The sequence below is a fragment of the Rattus norvegicus genome, chromosome 4, assembly GCF_021556685.1.
Source record: "Rattus norvegicus strain SHRSP/BbbUtx chromosome 4, alternate assembly SHRSP_T2T, whole genome shotgun sequence".
NCBI lineage: Eukaryota > Metazoa > Chordata > Mammalia > Rodentia > Muridae > Rattus > Rattus norvegicus.
Genome location: NC_141537.1, coordinates 66,900,996 through 66,921,402, shown reverse-complemented (window position 1 = coordinate 66,921,402; position 20,407 = coordinate 66,900,996). Strand labels below are relative to the sequence as shown.

Genomic DNA, 20,407 nt, shown 5'->3' with positions numbered 1-20,407 from the left:
TGATACAGATGAGGATGGCTGCAGCTAACCACTAGACTGAACTAGGGGACCCCAATGGAGTAGTTAGAGAAAAGACTGAAAGAGCTGAAGGGGTTTGCAACACCATAGCAAGAACAACAATATCAACCAACCAGACCCCACCAGAGTTTCCAGGGACTAAACCACCAACCAATGAGTACACATGGAGGGACCCATGACTCCACCCACATATGTGGCAGAGGATGGCATTGTCTAGCATCAATGGGAAGAAAAGCCCTTCGTCCTGTGAAGGCTTGTTTCCCCAGTGTAGGGTAATGCCAAGGTGTTGAAGTTGGAGTGGGTGGGTGGGAATGGGAGCATCCTCATAGAAGCAGGGGGAGAGGGGAAAGGGGATAACATTTAAAATGTAAATACATAAAATATCCAAGAAAAATAAATTTAAAAAAAAAGCCTAATGTAAACTATCTTCAACTGGCTGAATCACACTCCTGCAAGTGCATTGGACAAATCGTAGTCAGCTGCTGTGGACAATCTGAAGTAGTCCCATATCTCACATATGATTAAAACAAAAATATATAACATATAACATAATTGGGTTTTAAAAGAACCCAAAATTCTCATTACGGGCCCGTTTAAATTGTTTATATGATTTTGACTTAACACAGCATGCACTGTTAACTGCTGAGCCATCTCTCCAGCTGAGCCATCTCTCCATCCCTACTTCCTACTTTGTAAAATACTCGTTTGAATTTTCCATCTTCCCTGGTTCCCCTGTTCTGCTATGTACTTCTGTACAGCATCCAGGGTGGTGGGATGAGAGACTAGTGAGAATAAAGGCTGCAGAGGTTTAATCCATCCTCACGGAACCACAGCTCCACTGCAAAGATGGATGACCTTTCTACATCTTGGATTCTTGATGGTTCCTCTTACCTCTGGCTGCTACAACATCAACCATGGGAGATGCTGTACAGGGTAATGGTGTGTGGGGAAGCTTGAGGGACTTAGACTTTCAGTATTGTGAGCCTGACCTCATTGAGTCGAACTCAAAGGTCTCCTCCTGGGATGATCTGTACCCTTGGACTCAATATCTGATTAGCTGAGATAAAGCAAGGGACCCCAGGTTGCATTTTGGACTTCCAGTCTTCAGTTGCTTTGCTATGCATTTTCAGGGTTTAGAGCTGCATTTAGCAGAAGAGTGAGGGTACAGTATACCAACCCCATTCTACCTACATAGACTCTTCACATTACTTACATTTTTCTTAATTTATTACTTGTTTATTTGCATTTAAATATCATTTTGCCTTTCTTGTCAGAAATGGGTGAAATTATTTTTTGTATACTGATATTCTGATATTTTCTGTTTTCTTTCTTTTTCCTTTTTTCTTTCTTTTTTATGTTTTGTTTTAGGGTTTTGTTGTTTGTTTTTGTTCTTGTGGTTTTCAAGACAGGGTCTTGGTATAAAACCGTGGCTGTCCTGTAATTCACTATGTAGACCAGGATGGCCTCTAACGCACAGAAATCTGCCTGCCTTTGTCTCTCAAGTGCAGAGATTAAAAGCACTTATTGCTATGTCTGACTTGTATACTAGCATTTTCAAATTAGTCTAAAAGCCAAATGTAATCAGAGTCAGTTGTTAAATATTCACATGTGTGAACCCAATGTTAAAACACAAGCATTATGGTTACTATTGAAAAACAAATTCTAAGTAGTGGGGTATGGTGACACATTATTGTAATTCCAGTATAAAGAAGGCCAGAGACAGGAGGAGCCAGAGTTTAAGGCCAGCCTGGGCTACATGAGGTACTGTCTCAAAATGTGATCTTAGCCAAAATGCCAAGAAAAAAAAACCCTGACTTAGAAAACCAAGAACCGGGCCAAATAACAAAATGTTAATTATGTAAACATATAACTAAATTATATTAAATACAAAAGCAATAAACAGTGCAACTTTAGCATTTCCTAATTATTTTACTGAAGTCCATTATTGCCTCTGTTCTGGAAGTTGTTATGAATCTTGCTGGAGGAGGTGGTCCTGAATAACTCTGTATTAATGCTCAGCTTTTCCACTTCTGTCTGGTAAGGTCTCCTGAGAAGCTGGAAACAGCTATAGCAGGAGCATATATATCAGATAGAGTGTGACAAATGTCAGAAGCAGGGGCTCTCGCCACAGCAGCTCAGCCAAAAAGAGGGAGACTGACCCAAACACTGCTGGTAGGACGATTAGCTAGTGGAAATGACCTTGCCAGTGTTATCTGTCCTTCCTTAAGGGACAGGGCTCTCAGAGCTCTCAGTGTAGTGCCTGTGTCCTCATGTTGTATTCTCAACCTGTAAATAGTCTTTGGGAAGCTGCAAGCTCTTAGCCTTTATTTGATGACAGTGCCTGGTGGGCTATGAGCTCTCAGCCTCTTGTCTGCTTACTGACTGAATCTTCTGGAGAGGGTGAAGGTGAGGCTTCAGGAGGGGTCTGTTTTGCCTCCAGTGGAGAGGTATCTGCCATACAGGTGGAAATAGGAGCGATGCTTCAGTAAACCTTCTTACTTAGGCTCTCGCTCATTCGTGGGTGAGTAGCCACACAAACATTTTCTTAATGAGAGTAATTCCTTGGCACAACACATGAGGCCTGTTAGTTGGCAGTTAACCCTAGCTACATAGAAGAATCACTTGGTGTACTTAAAAAAAAAACATATTGTGGTGTTCAGGTACCATTCACTGATTTAATTACCTGCAATAAGTTTTATTTACATTCAATAAAAGAATTGCTTATGAATTATACTCTCTCAGCTTCAAATTCTCAATAGAAACAATAGTAACAAACTTGTGTATGTTCTATGTCCTCTAATTTTCCAAACAATCTTATATGGTGGTATGTACTGGATTGTTGGTGTCTACTTCAAACTAGAGAATATGACTTATTTGTAAATAGAGTCTTTACATATACAATTAGCTAAGATTATACTGGGTTAGAGTGGGCTTCAATCCATTGTCCTTGGAACATGAGAAAACAGAGCCTGAGGGAGAAAGATTACACGACAGACACTAGAGTAAGGAGTTTGCAAAGTCAAAGAATTTGAGAATGGACAGCAAGCATAACAGCTGCAAAGACAAAATGGGGTGTCCCCCCCTGTGAGAGAGAGAGAGAGAGAGAGAGAGAGAGAGAGAGAGAGAGTGTGTGTGTGTGTGTGTGTACATGTGCCAAGTCTAGCATGTCTGAGGAAGGGACAGTGTGACACAGTTCCCACCCCTGGAGCAGAGCCAGTGGGACATGATCTCCACAAGTGCTGATGGTTGCTTTAGGCATAAGGCTTGTTTGCATAATAATGTACACAATTTTCATGTTCCATGCCCCAACCTGCAGGGTAGTCAGTGTAGGTTGGGGACCACCTAGGAGAGAATGGAGGACAAGAGACTTGAAGAAGGATGCCACGACAAAAGTCTGATCAAGGCGACAAATTTTATTTTTTCCCAAGGCTGAATTTATACCATAGCAGGGGTAACAGAGGGAAGGGGGAAGTGGGAAACATCTACATAAGCCAAGGACACTGGATCCTGTGGTCAGACTGACGTCAACAGGATGTTGGTTTCTCAGAAAGGTAACAAGTTTGTCATATCATTAGACATCCTGACCGCCAGATTTTTGTTAGTCTTCTGCAGCTGGTTGGGGATTTTCCATTGTCCTGACCTCTTAATGAACCCAGTCATACTTAACTCTAACTATAATATTAACATCAATAATGGAGGGTTTTAAGAGCATAGCTTCCAATAGTTCCAGAGAATGTTCTTCCTACCAAGGTCAATGAAAAAGGTCAATGAATCTATGATAATTAGAAATAGCACAAATCCAGGAAGCAAGAGTGTGTCTAATGTTTCTCAGCAAAACATTAAGGCCGTGGGAAAGAACTCAGAAAACATGAGTTCAAGAATATATAAACTAGATTAATTCAATTTAATATTCTTGAACACAGGATTCAGCTCCATTTCACTTCCAGGTATCCCTTTACTACTCAAACCATATATTCTATTGTTTTCCTTTTTCAACTTCCCTTTTTTCATTAAACTGCTCTTCATGAGACTTAACCAGAAAATAAAATCTATGATGGGAGTTTCTGAGACTTCCTTTGTCAATTTAATTAATCTGAGTCTTTTCACCTTAGCCTCAGGCCGACTCTTCAGACAAGGGCAAAAAGCAACCACATTCTTCACCAAAATACCACAAAAACAGTCTTTACAGCACATACTGAAATTCTTCTCCTGTGAAACCTCTTGGGCCAAGTCTGCACAATTCAAATCACTCTCAGTAACAAAGACTTCCACATTCCTACTAAGATAGCCCATTAAGCTCTATTTAAAGCATTCCACTGCTTTCCAAATCCAAAGTCCCCAAATCCACATTCTTCCAAATGAAAGCATGGTCAGGCCTATCACAGCTATACCGCAGTCCCTGGTACCAACTTCTGTCTTAGGATTTTATTGCTGTGAACAAACACCATGACCAGTGTAAGTTTTATACAGGATAACATTTAATTGGGGCTGGCTTACAGGTTCAGAGGTTCAGTCCATTATCATCAAGGCAGGAATATGGCAGCATCCAGGCAGGCATGGTGCAGGAGAAGCTGAGTTCTATGTCTTCACCCAAAGGAAGCCAGGAACAGATTGAGCATCCCCAGGCAGCTAGGAGGAGGGTCTCCAAGTCCACCCCCACAATAACACACTTCCTCCAACAAGTCACCCCTCCTAATAGTGCCACTCCCTGGGCCAAGCATATGCAAACCATCACAGTGGGCCTATGGGTACATCTGTGGGAAATTGTCTTAATTAAGTTAATTGATCTGAGAAGATCCACCCCACCATGTGCTGTATCACTTCTTAGGCAGGGGTTCTAAACTGTACAAGAGCAGAAAAATTATGCTGAGCACAAGCAAGTAAGCATGCATGCATTCGTTTCTCTCTGATCTTGATTTTGAATGTGATGTGACCATCTATTTTAAGTTCTTGCCTTGACTTCCTTGAGATGAGTGTGACCTAGAACTATAAGCTAAAATAAGTCCTTTCTCTCTTATGTTATTGTTAGGTTATTTCATCACAGTAACAGCAATGAAACTAAGACTCTCACTGAGACTCTTCCATAAAATTCTCTGAGGGAGTGGGATTCTGCTGATAGTTTACTTGCATACTTCTAGTCTCACAAAAAAATGACAACTTGAAACAGGTCTTAACTAACAATCCATTGAGACCTTTGTGTATATTGTATACACAATGCCAACTAGATGTTCTTCCTCCACTGATGGAATAATAGAAAAATCTTTACTTTTGATGAGGTCAGAGACAAAAGTTAATTTATTTGGTAGCTAGTAGCAACAATCCTAACAATCAAAATTATAATGAACAGTTTTAGGATATACCTTATGTCAGGAATTAACGGAATTGTTATTATCAGAGGAGGAGCATGTGTGTGTACATGTGGAGATCAAAAGACAACTTTGTGGAGTCAGTTATCTCCCTCTGACTTATGGGTTCTGGGAACTGAACCTGGATCATCAGGTTTGCACAATAAGTGCTTTTACCTACTGATCTATCTCTGTGTTCTATGTCAGGTTTTAGATGGCCTTCGAATCCCATTTAGTCAGTAATTTGTCAGTGCTATAGCCAACAGCCATTAAGAACATACAGGGAACCAATGAGCTTTGTTACAGAAGCTTCCTGTAATTGGGTATATCAGGCTCCATGATAAACTATGATGGAGACGGTAGAGCTTCTTATAAATGGGGAATTTGAGTGATTTGTGGGGGAATTTGAGATAGAGGTCTATTTTGCATTTCCATGCACAAGACAGTAATTGGATATTTAAATATTTTTTCTAGAAATCTGAAGATGCAGGAGCAGCGACTATTATTATTAGAGAAAAAATAGCAGAGGATACAATCTTTGGTAATTCTGTCTTTACGCGATGTGTCTGTCTCCAGATAAGGAAAGATCTTAGGGGTTTTTCTCATTCTATGAAAGTGATGGAGTGTCTTCATTTGATGGTGGTGTTCTATTAAAACAGCATGGGAGCCCTATGTCTAGTGCTATATACTTACCAGGGCTGCAATTGAGAAATCACCTGTTGTCTTCAACTGTTGGTGCACACCTGAAATCAAGTGCTGGGGATCCTGAAGGATGGGATCACCCTAAGTTTAAGCTTAGCTTGGACTAAACAGTCAAACTCCTTCTCAAAAGCAAAATACACCACAATAACATCAACTATTTACTTACAGTAACCGATAAGGTCTGAGTAATCAACACTAAAGGCAGTTTGCCCTTCGTTCTTTCTTCCAGGAGACAAACTCCAGGTTTCAGGTTGTTGAGAGGTTGCCTCCATGGCTACTTTGGAAGACCCACTTGTACCTGTTTGATAACATGTTCTAAGTTCTTTGTCCTCAGAATATGTTGCTGGCATAGTCTGGGGTTAGAATGGGAGGGTGTGTTGTGGTGGGGCGTTGCTGCTACAGATAGTGGAATTGGAGGGAGCCGTATCACAAGACTTACTGGGATACCCTACTTAGACTAAGGGTATAGAGTTTATAGGGTCTCTAAAACACAGAATGTTCAGAATTCCTTTATTATTATTGCATCTTTTCTCCCCTGAGGATTGAAAAAGAGTAATGAAGAATTCTGACACAAAGCCTTCGAAACTTTTGATAGCTGTCTGACAAGAAAAAGTTTGGATTCACCCTAAAAATAAAGAGTTATTAAAAAACTTATTAGAAAATATCGATTGTACCAGTATTTTCTTTTCTTGTGTCATATAACTAGAAGTGCAATTGTGGGCAACTGTCTTCAGAAGTAACTTGAAAACTTGTGTGCCAGGGACCAGTGTGGCTTAATGAATCACAGCTCCTTAGCTTCAGTTTAGTGTGAAGTATAAATGATCAATTATTTAAATTTTTGTTTAATTAAAGAACTCGAAGGACCCAACTTGAACTCCTGGAATCACATTATTACAGTTAAGGAATATAGTAGCATTGGGAGGCAGATATGAATTATTATGCTCTAGAAATCTCTGGTGTAGACCCCCTCACCTCCCACCATCTGGATGTGCCAGATACACTTCTTCAGGTTATTGTACACATACACTGGCTGATATGTGTGCATATCTTGGTACCAAGAAGCCCAAAGCTTGCACTGCCTTTCTTAGAGTGGGCTGGTCAGTCACATGAGCACATTTTAGTGTAGCCATAGATCCAGCCTTAGTTCTTCCAAGTTCCACCCAAAGTATTGGCAAATCATAACATAGTTATTACTATTAATCTATCCTGACAGACAAATTGGTATGTACTACCATAAAACAATTGACAGACCTGTGGTTACATAACATTGTTTACCTTTACTTAGTAGAGGGTCAATGTCATGACCAGGTCATTTCAGAGATTAAACATTAGGCCAACTCAGCCCTACTGAGATTAACCAAGATTGTAAATAGAGACTAATCAAAGGTACATACAGGTTACAGGTCATCCTCGGGCAGAGGAAGAGATAATAGATTTGTGATGTGATGGACAGGGATCTGGAAATCAAAGATAAGCAATACATCCAGGCTCTTTCTTTGCTGCATAAAGTATATTATAATGTATTCTGGTTAAAGTCAATATTTAAATCTAAAGTTCATGGGGGTTGAGTGGAATCCTATCATGTGGGGAAGCTAAGGTTGGAAGGTTTGCCATAGATTCAAGGTCATCTTGAGTAACTTCAGAAGTACAGAGCTAGTCAGGGTTATACAGCAAACCTGCCTCAAAAAGCAAACCAAAATTAAACCAAACCAAACAAAACCCATAGACACAGAAACAGGCAAAAAGTTAGATATGCTTCTCTTAAGCAGAAAAGCCTACAAGTTTTTGATACGTATTTATACCAGTAGGCTTTTTTTTTTTTTTTTTTTTTTTACATATAATCAATGTGAGAAGGTTAACTTAAATTCCAATTTGTGAAGCTCCCCTCTGGCTCTGACTTCCTTTTTGTTTGGCAACAAAAATATTTACATAATACTTAGAGAGTACTGAAAACTGAAAGACTATTAAGAGGCTTGGCTTGCTTTGGGTTTGTTCTAGATATTAAGAAAAAAAAATGATCTTTGTGAGGCTTGATGATCTCTGCCAAAAATTAAAGGCAATTTAGTTTTTTAAAAAGTGCTAAATAGAGATGCTTTTTCCATGTTGAGTCATTGGAAAGGTACCAGACTCAGAGAATGTGTTCCCACATAAGCCTTCATTTTGGGCCATGTTACTGTCAAGGAAGGGACACACAGAATACCCCTATCTCTGAGTCATATAAGATCTATACAGGGAATCTCAGAAGATTTTGGAAACAGAAACTAAGACCCCAGTAGGGGTGATTTTTATATTTCTCCAGCCTAGTTAAGTTCCCATGGCTTAATTGCTGGGGTTACAGGCATCAGTCACCACACATAGCATGGGTAACTGTCTTTTCTCTTGGTCAAGATACCAGAACTTGTCTAAATTGTTCATTAAAAGTGAGGTTGGCAATAATACCCAGACCTTCTGTGTCAGGCTCTCTACTAATTTATATCAAGCAACCATCGGAGAAATAGGCAGGAGGAGAATTTCCTCAGTCCAGGGCAAACCTGGACTGCAGAGAGTTCTAGGTTTGTTTCAAAAGTTCCTTGTATTTTGCTCTATCAGACTTTTAAGAGCACAATATTTTCACTATTGATCTGTGTCCTGGCTGGTTTTGTGTGTCAACTTGACTCAAGCTGGAGTTAAGACAGAGAGAGGAGCCTCCCTTGAGGAAATGTCTCCATGAGACACAGCTGTAAAGCATTTTCTCAACTAGTGATCAAGGGGGAAGACCCAGCCCATTGTGGGTGGTGCCGTTCCTGGGCTGGTAGTCTTGGGTTCTCTAAGAGAGCAATCTGAGCAAATCAGGGGACGCAAGCCAGTAAGAAACATGCCTCCATGGCCTCTGCATCAGCTCCTGCTTCCTGACCTGCTGGAGTTCCAGTCCTGACTTCCTTTGGTGATGAACAGCAATGTGGAAGTGTAAGCTGAATAAACCCTTTCCTCCCCAACTTGCCTCTTGGTCATGATGTGTGTGCAGGAATAGAAGCCCTGACTAAGACAAATTGGTACTGGGAGTGGTGTACTCCTGTGACAACCTGACAATGTTTTAGGCAGGACTGTGGAAGAACTTTGAAACTTTGAGCTAGAAGTGCCATTGGGGTGTGAAGAGCTCTGTGGGATGTTCTGTAGGAGCTTGGAAGATAATGTTGACAACAGTGCAGAAGATGGTGGTCTGGCTTCTGAAATTTCAGAGGGAAGATTAAAGACTCTTATCAGAGTTGTTGCTATTTTGATGGTGATGATTCTGTGGTTTTGGTTAGCTGAGGCTGAAGAATCAACTGTGATTAACAAGATACCAGAACTACTAATGTAAAACCTTTGCATTACTGGGACTATTGATGCTGGTCAACTGGAGCTAAGAAATTAGTGATGATTAAGAAGAGACCAGCATCTTTGAGGTGAATTCTTCTGGGAAGCATTTTTTGAGAGTTGTGTTCCAGAGATAACTAAGGTTGTACCTCACGCTGTGGCTGGACTTGGTAATGTGTAAGAGTCACCCAGGTAGAACTGGTTTGAAGGCATGAAGGGGTCATAAAGAGCAGCTGAAGTTGAGCATTGTGAGAGGCTGTGGAAGGCCATTAGTGAAGGTACAGCCTCAGTTGCAATTGATGGCCTAGGACTGAAAGGGTCATGCAAAGGAGTTGAGGCTTGGCACCATGAAGAGAGACTTTGAGAAGCTATTGGTGAAGCCTAGTTGCAGCAGAAGTGTTTTGGGGATGCCAGTACCATGAGATGATCACCAAGAACAGCAGCAGCAGTGGAGAACAGGCAACTGGAACCTAGAAGAAAAGGTGTATGCTACAAACAGTAGAGCTGGAGAAGTGACCCAAGCCCTTGGAGGAGCCTAGACGATTGTGGGTGGATCCCAGACACTGGATGGAATGTTAGAGTTTGATTTTGCTTTTGATTGTGACCGTGCCCTGATATTTTTTCCCTCTTGAAGGAAGAAAGTATTTTAGTGGAGCCCACAGGTAAGAGACTTTGAATTGAAAAAAAGACTTTGAATTTTAAAAGAGATTGGATATTTAATGGGATTGAAATTTTAAAATGTAAAGACTGTGGGACTCTTAAAGTTATTTAGACCTTGGGGATGAATAATAAAGTAAGGGTTGAGGTTTAATAGTGATGTGGTTGTGTGTCAAATTGACAAGGGGTCAATTGTACTGACTGGCTTTGTGTGTCAACTTAACTCAAGCTGGAGTTATCACAGAAAAAGGAGCCTCAGTTGAGGAAATGCCACCACGAGACCCAGCTGTAAAGCATTTTCTCAACTAGTGATCAAGGGGGAGGACTCAGCACAGTGTGGGTGGTGCCATCCCTGGACTGGTAGTTTTGGGTTCTATAAGAAAGCAAGCCGAGCAAACCAGGGGAAGCAAGCCAGTAAGAAATACCCCTCCATGGCCTCTGCATCAGCTCCTGCTTCCTGACCTGCTTGAGTTCCAGCCCTGACTTCCTTTGGTGATGAGCAGCAACATGGAGGTGTAAGCTGAATAAACCCTTTCCTCCCCAACTTGCTTCTTGGTCATGATGTGTGTGCAGGAATAGAAACCCTGACTGAGACAATCTGTTTCTTCCTTCCTGTGACAGAGTTGGGAGGAGGACCATGCTATCCTCAGAAAAGAGGGCTTAGAGGATGCTTGACACAAATATGCTTGGGTCTAAAATGGTGGCAGTGAAACTTTATTTTTAGACCCAACTTCTCTGTGACCTCCAACAAGATGTGACCATTTATAATACAATATAATGGAGTAATCTTTTCTATTAATGCCACATTAAAGGAATTGCAACGAGGGCTCCCATCATCTGTTATTGGTGGTTAATTTTAAGTCATACACTTAAGTAGCTACAAGAATCAAGTACTCAGACTTTTTCTTTGTAATTAACATATTGACTATATGAAATTATGTGCTTTATTATGACATTGAATACACACATAATGTCCCTTGACTCTTTATATATACCTCCTATTACCTTTTCTTGTCTCTCCGTTCACTAGTTCCTTCCTCTTCCCAAATGTTCTTCCATCCTTCTCCTATCGTATGTATGTATTATTATTAATAGAATATTTTAGGGTTGTGATTTCAGAGTAAATTGCATATGAAAAACATACTGAAATGACTAAGGTGATACCATTGTGACTCCATTTTGTGTTTGCCTAGTTAGTTCTTAGCCCTCTATTCCCCAACCTCCAACAGTTAATATCTGCCTTAACAACCCATTTAATATTTTCATGGCCTTGGCTATGATCCAGATGTAATGAACAAAATAATCAATAGGTTACATCTAATCTAATTAGTATGCTCTGCCAGGAGTGAACAAGGTTCAAGGTTACTCTGACCAAAGTGGTCATTAGGTCCATCATCTAACTTTGATGTATCTTTGGTGGTTTTGACTTTTACAATTTTATACCTCTGAACTTGGGTACTAAGAGACTTTCAGGGGCATATTCCTACTCTTTGTCTGGCCATAAACAATGACTTAGAACTTTTAATTGGTTTAATCAGCATGGTTGTTAATAACTATCTTTCATGGATCAGTGTAATACTATTTTGTAGGGGAGAGGGTGTATTTCAAGATAGGGTTTCTCTGTGTAGCTCTGGCTATCCCGGAACTCTTTCTGTAGATCAAGCTAGGCTTGAACTCAGAGATAGACCTGCCTCTGCCTCTGCCTCTGCCTCTGCCTCTGCCTCTGCCTCTGCCTCTGCCTCTGCCTCTGCCTCTGCCTCTGCCTCTGCCTCTGCCTCTGCCTCTGCCTCTGCCTCTGCCTCTGCCTCTGCCTCTGCGCCTCTGCCTCTGCCTCTGCGCCTCTGCCTCTGCCTCTGCGCCTCTGCCTCTGCCTCTGCGCCTCTGCCTCTGCCTCTCTGCCTCTGCCTCTGCCAATGGAGTGCTGGGAGGCCCTTCTGTTGCAATACTAACTTTTAAAATCAGAGCATTGGACAGTGGACAATTGAGTTATTTTTCTTCCCTTTAGCTCTTAGTACTATCTTAAATGAGCAATCTTATTTGTACAGAGCATCAGTAAGGCCCAGGTGATCCCAAATTGTTCATTTGAAATTATACCAGTTAAGCTGATAGATTCTGTACTACATAAGTAAATACGATTTATTTATGTATTTTCTGAAAATAAATGATAAGAATCAGTTTGGTTCTTGCCCTTATAAAAAGGGACAGAGAGAGCAATGAGAAAAATGACCATATGTGATGAAACCCAAAGGCAGCAGGCTTTTTGGCCACAAGGTAACATTGCTTTAAAGCAGAGAGATCCCCAAGACTGCTTAATTAGACCTGCACCGAGATAGCTGGAATAGACCCAACCTGAGACTGCATCTCCCTCAGACCACAAAGGCAACCCAGATGGACTTTTCCACCTCTGGGAGGCAAACTTAACAATGAGTAATAAAATGTTCAAGGGTACAAAGACAGACCTTCAGAAAAGAACCCTGAAAGGTTTCGAAACAGTAGTACCTAAGGCAAGTGTTGCACAGAATTGGCCTTTGGGTCCTTGGAAACATTGGGGGAGGAATGCCTGGAGTCTAGTCCCATCCTCTCCTTCAGTTATAGAAATCAACCAAGCAAAATATGAGGAAATTTTAGAATCTTACATGTATTTTTACTAGAATGCAATAAAAATACATATAACAAACAAAAACATTGACGAAGGTCTCAGAACCATACAATGGGATCATCGTTCATATGAACGACAGATGAAGGAACATGCACCAAATGTCTTGCCTTATGTTTGGAGTTTGCTTTCATATCATGGCCTTTAAATCTCCTTACAAGAAGTATGAACATTATAACTCATTATTTAAAAATCCAAATAAAACCCAGCACTGAACTTAACCAAATAATTAGAGGCTCCAAGAGAACAATCTTAACTCAAAAGTCTTTAAAAGAAAAAGTTTGTAAAGGAAATGTTAGGCAGAATGACACTTAGCAGACTCTCCACAGAAGAATATGGGCATTCCTTTCCTTACAGATTGATGATCTCCATTTCTGGCACGGTGAGTCTTGATTGTTGTTGCTGAATATTAGCCAGCGCCTGTCCGGATAAAGCACAACAAACCAACACCAACACGGTTCCATGTGGAGAGATTTAATGGGAGAATGAGAAGAGTGGAAGGGGTGAGAGAAAGAAGAAAAAAGGGAGAGGAGAGAGGGGGGGAGAGAGAGGAAGAAGAAGGAGAAGGAGAAGAAGGAGGAGGAGGAGGAAGAGAAGGAGAAGGAGAAGAAAGAAGAAGGAGGAGGAGAAGGAGAAGGAGAAGAAGAAGAAGAAGAAGAAGAAGAAGAAGAAGAAGAAGAAGAAGAAGAAGAAGAAGAAGGAGGAGGAGGAGGAGGAGGAGGAGGAGGAGGAGGAGGAGGAGGAGGAGGAGGAGGAGGAGGAAGAGAAGGAGAAGGAGGAGGAGGAGGAAGAGGAGGAGGAGGAGAAGGAAGAAAAAGGAGGAGGAGGAGGAGGAGGAGGAGGAGGAGGAGGAGGAGAAGAAGAAGAAGAAGAAGAAGAAGAAGAAGAAGAAGAAGAAGAAGAAGAAGAAGAAGAAGAAGAAGAAGAAGAAGAAGAAGAAGAAGAAGAAGCAGCAGCAGCTGTCTGCCTTTTACTTGGAATATGATCTAACTACTCCAGGTGGAGTTGGGAATTGAACCAAAGGAATACTGGGGACGTATGATGGTTGCCATGGCAACAGTGACCAAATGGTGTCACTGTTGGAGGTAAAGGCAATTCCTGATACCAACATACCTCCCTTTTTTAATCATGAAAAGAAGGAAAAGAGGGAGGGGGAAGCTGATGGTGAAAGGGGGATAGGGGCGCCATGTCTCTTAGGCTACTTCCTGCTGTCTTGGGGCGTCATCAATATTGAGGTACAGCTGCTTTTCACAATCAGGGCCCAGTTGGTAAATGGATCCTCACTGGACTGCAGCTGGTAATTCTGTAACAGGAACTGATTAATAGTTTGATTATGAATTTTTTGTATCTGTCCTTGAAGGAATGTAAAGACAAGATTAATGAGGCAGGGAGTGAATAGTAACTCCAGAAAGATGACTAGAAAGGGTGTTATGAGAGGGGGTATCCACTTCCATATAGGGTTTTCGAAGGTCCAGGAACTGGAACAAAAAGGCAGAATGATATGTTGGTGCCATATATGAGGGGGGATGTTTATCCAGTCCTAGAGTTGGCTGTCTCCCTGTTGTCCAGGGTCTGTGGAACCATCTGAGAATAGGCAGAAGGAACAGGTCCAATAGAAGCATCAGTGTCTGTGAGAGGAAATTGAAATATCTGGAGGTCGCTTCTCTGGAGATGTTCTGGGTTTCATAAGTGCCCGGACTTGACAAGATGCCAGAACACACGTATATATTTATTATAGGTAGAGAGTAAGATTAAGCACATTTGGGAGAAAAGAAATTTTTCTTAGATGTACGTTTGAAACCCAGAGGAATCCCACCCTTTGGAATAGGTAGTAAGTGGGAACTTTAGGCAGATTACTTATCTGAGTGGAGCCTATTTGGTCCATGAGAGTCAAGTCTGAGTGGGTTTCCTGTAGCTTATAAGTTTACAAAAGAGATAACAACATGAGTTAACAACCTGAATATTCTTTTTTCTTTCCATCTTTATTAAATTGGGTATTTCTTGTTTACATTTCAAATGTTATTCCCTTTCCTCATTTCCAGGCCAACATCCCCCTAACCTCTCCCTCTCCCCTTCTATATTGGTGTTCCCCTCCCCATCCACCCCACATTACCACCCTCCTCCCAACAATTCCGTTCACTGAGGGTCCAGCCTTGGCAGGACCAAGGGCTTCCCCTTCCACTGGTGCTCTTACTAGGCTATTCATTGCTACCTATGAATTTGGAGCCCAGGGTCAGTCCATGCATACTCTTTGGGTAGTGGCTTAGTCCCTGAAAGCTCTGGTTGGTTAGCATTGTTGTTCATATGGGGTCTCAAGCCCCTTCAAGTTCTTTCAGTCCTTTCTCTGATTCCTTCTCAGTTCTCAGTTCAGTGGTTTGTTGCTGGCATTCGCCTATGTATTTGCCAAATTCTGGCTGTGTCTCTCAGGAGAGATCTACATCCGGTTCCTGTCAGCCTGCACTTCGTTGTTTCATCCATCTTATCTAGTTTGGTGGCTGTATATGTATGGGCCACATGAGGGGCAGGCTCTGAATGGGTGTTCCTTCAATCTCTGTTATAAACTTTGCCTTCCTATCCCCTCCTAAGGGTATTCTTGTTCCCCTCTCAAAGAAGGAGTGAAGCATCAACATTTTGGTCATCCTTGAGTTTCATGGGATCTGTGAATCTTGGGTAATTTGAGCATTTGGGCTAATAGCCACTTATCAATGAGTGCATACCATGTGTGTTTTTCTGTGATTGGGTTACCTCACTCAGGATGATATTTTCTAGTTCCATCCATTTGCCTATGAATTTCATAAAGTCATTGTTTTTGATAGCTGAGTAATATTCCATTGTGTAGATGTACCACATTTTCTGTATCCATTCCTCTGTTGAAGGGCATCTGGGATCTTTCTAGCTTCTGGCTATTATAAATAAGGCTGCTATGAACATAGTGGAGCATGTGTCTTTGTATATGTTGGGGCATCTTTTGTATATATGCCCAAGAGAGGTATAGCTGGGTCCTCAGGTAGTACAATGTCCAATTTTCTGCGGAACATCCAGACTGATTTCCAGAATGGTTGTACCAGTCTGCAATCCCACCACCAATGGAAGAGTGTTACTTTTTCTCCACATCCTCATCTGCTGTCACCTGAGTTTTTGATCTTAGCCATTCTGACTGGTGTGAGGTGAAATCTCAGGATTGTTTTGATTTGCATTGCCCTTATGACTAAAGATGTTGAACATTTCTTTAGGTGTTTCTCAGCCATTCGGCATTCCTCAGCTGTGAATTCTTTGTTTAGCTCTGAACCCCATTTTTTAATAGGATTATTTGTTTCCCTGCCGTCTAACTTCTTGAGTTCTTTGTATATTTTGGATATAAGGCCTCTATCTGTTGTAGGATTGGTAAAGATCTTTTCCCAATCTGTTGGTTGCCGTTTTGTCCTAACCACAGTGTCCTTTGCCTTACAGAAGCTTTGCAGTTTTATGAGATCCCATTTGTCAATTCTTGATCTTAGAGCGTAAGCCATTGGTGTTTTGTTCAGGAAATTTTTTCCAGTGCCCATGTGTTCCAGATGCTTCCCTAGTTTTTCTTCTATTAGTTTGAGTGTGTCTGGTTGATGTGGAGGTCCTTGATCCACTTGGACTTAAGCTTTGTACAGGGTGATAAGCATGGATCGATCTGCATTCTTCTACATGTTGCCCTCCAGTTGAACCAGCACCATTTGCTGAAAATGCTATCTTTTTTCCATTGGATGGTTTTGGCTCCTTTGTCAAAAATCAAGTGACCATAGGTGTGTGGGTTCATTTCTGGGTCTTCAATTCTATTCCATTGGTCTATCTGTCTGTCTCTGTACCAATACCATGCAGTTTTTATCACTATTGCTCTGCAATAGTGCTTGAGTTCAGGGATAGTGATTCCCCCTGAAGTCCTTTTATTGTTGAGGATAGCTTTAGCTATCCTGGGTTTTTTGTTATTCCAGATGAATTTGCAAATTGTTCTGTCTAACTCTTTGAAGAATTGGATTGGTATTTTGATGGGGATTGCATTGAGTCTGTAGATCGCTTTTGGTAAAATGGCCATTTTTACTATATTAATCCTGCCAATCCATGAGCATGGGAGATCTTTCCATCTTCTGAGGTCTTCTTCAATTTCTTTCCTCAGTGTCTTGAAGTTCTTATTGTATAAATCTTTTACTTGCTTGGTTAAAGTCACACCGAGGTACTTTATATTATTTGGGTCTATTATGAAGGGTGTCGTTTCCCTAATTTCTTTCTCGGCTTGTTTCTCTTTTGTATAGAGGAAGGCAACTGATTTATTTGAGTTAATTTTATACCCAGCCACTTTGCTGAAGTTGTTTATCAGCTTTAGTAGTTCTCTGGTGGAACTTTTGGGATTACTTAAATATACTATCATATCATCTGCAAATAGTGATATTTTGACCTCTTCTTTTCTGATCTGTATCCCCTTGATCTCCTTTTGTTGTCTGATTGCTCTGGCTAGAACTTCAAGAACTATATTGAATAAGTAGGGAGAGAGTGGGCAGCCTTGTCTAGTCCCTGATTTTAGTGGGATTGCTTCAAGTTTCTCTCCATTTATTTTAATGTTAGCAACTGGTTTGCTGTATATGGCTTTTACTATGTTTAGGTATGGGCCTTGAATTCCTATTCTTTCCAGGACTTTTATCATGAAGGGGTGTTGAATTTTGTCAAATGCTTTCTCAGCATCTAATGAAATGATCATGTGGTTCTGTTCTTTCAGTTTGTTTATATAATGGATCACGTTGATGGTTTTCCGTATATTAAACCATCCCTGCATGCCTGGGATGAAGCCTACTTGATCATGATGGATGATTGTTTTGATGTGCTCTTGAATTCGGTTTGCCAGAATTTTATTGAGTATTTTTGCGTCGATATTCATAAGGGAAATTGGTCTGAAGTTCTCTTTCTTTGTTGTGTCTTTGTGTGGTTTAGGTATAAGAGTAATTGTGGCTTCGTAGAAGGAATTCGGTAGTAATCCATCTGTTTCAATTTTGTGGAATAGTTTGGATAATATTGGTATGAGGTCTTCTATGAAGGTTTGATAGAATTCTGCACTAAACCCGTCTGGACCTGGGCTCTTTTTGGTTGGGAGACCTTTAATGACTGCTTCTATTTCCTTAGGAGTTATGGGGTTGTTTAACTGGTTTATCTGTTCCTGATTTAACTTCAGTACCTGGTATCTGTCTAGGAAATTGTCCATTTCCTGCAGATTTTCAAGTTTTGTTGATATAGGTTTTTATAGTAAGATCTGATGATTTTTTGAATTTCCTCTGATTCTGTAGTTATGTCTCCCTTTTCATTTCTGATTTTGTTAATTTGGACATACTCTGTGTCCTCTCGTTAGTCTGGCTAAGGGTTTATCTATCTTGTTGATTTTCTCAAAGAACCAACTTTTGGTTCTGTTGATTCTTTCTATGGTCCTTTTTGTTTCTACTTGGTTGATTTCAGCTCTGAGTTTGATTATTTCCTGCCTTCTACTCCTCCTGGGTGTATTTGCTTCTTTTTGTTCTAGAGCTTTTAGGTGTGCTGTCAAGCTGCTGACATATGCTCTTTCCTGTTTCTTTCTGCAGGCACTCAGCGCTATGAGTTTTCCTCTTAGCTCAGCTTTCATTGTGTCCCATAAGTTTGGGTATGTTGTACCTTCATTTTCATTAAATTCTAAAAAGTTTTTAATTTCTTTCTTTATTTCTTCCTTGACCAGGTTATCATTGAGTAGAGCATTGTTCAATTTCCACGTATATGTGGGCATTCTTCCCTTATTGTTATTGAAGACCAGTTTTAGGCCGTGGTGGTCTGATAGCACGCATGGGATTATTTCTATCTTTCTGTACCTGTTGAGGCCCGTTTTTTGACCAATTATATGGTCAATTTTGGAGAAAGTACCATGAGGAGCTGAGAAGAAGGTATATCCTTTTGCTTTAGGATAGAATGTTCTATAAATATCCGTTAAGTCCATTTGGCTCATGACTTCTCTTAGTCTGTCGACATCACTGTTTAATTTCTGTTTCCATGATCTGTCCATTGATGAGAGTGGGGTGTTGAAATCTCCCACTATTATTGTGTGAGGTGCAATGTGTGTTTTGAGCTTTAGTAAGGTTTCTTTTACTTATGTAGGTGCCCTTGTATTTGGGGCATAGATATTTAGGATTGAGAGTTCATCTTGGTGGATTTTTCCTTTGATGAATATGAAGTGTCCTTCCTTATCTTTTTTGATGACTTTTAGTTGAAAATTGATTTTATTTGATATTAGAATGGGTACTCCAGCTTGCTTCTTCTGACCATTTGCTTGGAAAGTTGTTTTCCAGCTTTTCACTCTGAGGTAGTGTCTGTCTTTGTCTCTGAGGTGTGTTTCCTGTAGGCAGCAGAATGCAGGGTCCTCATTGCGTATCCAGTTTGTTAATCTATTTCTTTTTATTGGGGAGTTGAGGCCATTGATTTTGAGAGATATTAAGGAATAGTGATTATTGCTTCCCGTTATATTCATATTTGGATGTGAGGTTATGTTTGTGTGCTTTCACTCTCTTTGTTTTGTTGCCAAGACGATTAGTTTCTTGCTTCTTCTAGGGTATAGCTTGCCTCCTTATGTTGGGCTTTACCATTTATTATCCTTTGTAGTGCTGGATTTGTAGAAAGATATAGTGTAAATTTGGTTTTGTCATGGAATATCTTGGTTTCTCCATCTATGTTAATTGAGAGTTTTGCAGGATACAGTAACCTGGGCTGGCATTTGTGTTCTCTTAGGGTCTGTATGACATCAGTCCAGGATCTTCTGGCCTTCATAGTTTCTGGCGAGAAGTCTGGTGTGATTCTGATAGGTCTGCCTTTATATGTTACTTGACCTTTTTCCCTTACTGCTTTTAATATTCTTTCTTTATTTTGTGCGTTTGGTGTTTTGACAATTATGTGACGGGAGGTGTTTCTTTTCTGGTCCAATCTATTTGGAGTTCTGTAGGCTTCTTGTATGTCTATGGGTATCTCTTTTTTTAGATTAGGGAAGTTTTCTTCTATGATTTTGTTGAACATATTTACTGGTCCTTTGAGCTGGGAGTCTTCACTCTCTTCTATACCTATGATCCTTAGGTTTGATCTTCTCATTGAGTCCTGGATTTCCTGTATGTTTTGGACCAGTAGCTTTTTCTGCTTTACATTATCTTTGACAGTTGAGTCGATGATTTCTATGGAATCTTCTGCTCCTGAGATTCTCTCTTCCATCTCTTGTATTCTGTTGTGAAACTTGTATCTACAGCTCCTTGTCTCTTCTTTTGGTTTTCTATATCCAGGGTTGTTTCCATGTGTTCTTTCTTGATTGCTTCTATTTCCATTTTTAATTCCTTCAACTGTTTGATTGTGTTTTCCTGGAATTCTTTCAGGGATTTTTGCGATTCCTCTCTGTAGGCTTCTACTTGTTTATTAATGTTTTCCTGTGTTTCCCTAAGGGAGTTCTTCACGTCTTTCTTGAAGTCCTCCAGCATCATGATCAAATATGATTTTGAAAGTAGATCTTGCTTTTCTGGTGTGTTTGGATATTCCATGTTTGTTTTGGTGGGAGAATTGGGCTCCGATGATGCCATGTAGTCTTGATTTCTGTTGCTTGTGTTCCTGCGCTTGCCTCTCGCCATCAGATTATCTCTAGTGTTACTTTGTTCTGCTATTTCTGACAGTGGCTAGACTG

General features: G+C 40.6%; 1 long non-coding RNA gene across 1 annotated transcript in view; it reads left to right on the top strand.

Annotated features, from left to right (window-relative positions):
- Positions 1-8,717: 8,717 nt before the first annotated feature.
- The window catches only part of LOC147994807 (uncharacterized), a 76,065-nt gene continuing 64,375 nt past the window's right edge, over positions 8,718-20,407 (top strand). The window contains exon 1 of the long non-coding RNA XR_015685983.1: positions 8,718-10,063. This is a non-coding gene — a long non-coding RNA (uncharacterized LOC147994807). The remainder of the gene's footprint in view (positions 10,064-20,407) is intronic.